General features: G+C 47.6%; 1 protein-coding gene across 6 annotated transcripts in view; it reads left to right on the top strand.

The window, feature by feature from the left end:
- The window catches only part of LOC107671032 (endophilin-B2-like), a 28396-nt gene that overhangs the window by 15181 nt on the left and 12388 nt on the right, over positions 1-827 (top strand). The window lies entirely within an intron of this gene.

The raw sequence follows: 827 nt of genomic DNA on the forward strand, positions 1-827 counted from the left end.
AAAAAACACATTATTTTCCACATACTGTACATTATTGTTTCTCCTCTATGCCCCGCCTTTCAGAAACACGTCGATTTTTACAAAGCTCATCTGTCTGAAAAGCGGGCTGTGCTCTGATTGGCCAGCTATCCAGTGCGTTGTGATTGGACGAATACCTCAAGTGTGTGACCGGAAATGTTACGCCCCTTATACTGTGATGCTGTGTCTGGCCGGAGCGACGAGACAAAAACATTAAAACCCATTATAAACGAGGCATTTGTTGCATCCAGTGGGGACATAATTACAGATTATAATGACTTATATTGTCTTTTTACACGTTGCGTTGCGTATCGCGCCGCAACATAAAACCATTTGTCTGCATTTGTGATCGGAGAAACGACAAACAACAAGCGCTACTCTACACTGCTCAAAACTTGCGTTTGAATCATCAGTGGCAAATTCTTTAAATATGAAAACATACTTACAGGTTGTGAGTCAGAACAGACGGCACTGTAGGTTCAGGAAACAGTCCTCCGTTAAATGCGTTGCACACACACACGAATATTTGGTTTGAACTGTTCTGGAACAGTGTTGTAAATACAACTTAACCACTGATTTCCAGTCGTGTCCTCTTTTGGAAGGCCAAACAAAGTAATTTCGCTTTTACAATGAAACACACGGCGGGCTTGAGTGAGCGGCGGCGGGCGGGCTTGAGTGAGCGGAGGCGGGCGGACTAGAGTGAGGAACGGCTGCCGGGCTTGAGAACGGCGCGGCCGGCGGATTCAGCGAAGGAGCGGCCGGCAGGCTTGCGGCAACCACATGTGACGACCCCGGGCTGGACTCCGCTT

The sequence above is a fragment of the Sinocyclocheilus anshuiensis genome, unplaced genomic scaffold, assembly GCF_001515605.1.
Source record: "Sinocyclocheilus anshuiensis isolate Anshui unplaced genomic scaffold, SAMN03320099.WGS_v1.1 scaffold332, whole genome shotgun sequence".
Taxonomy (NCBI): domain Eukaryota; kingdom Metazoa; phylum Chordata; class Actinopteri; order Cypriniformes; family Cyprinidae; genus Sinocyclocheilus; species Sinocyclocheilus anshuiensis.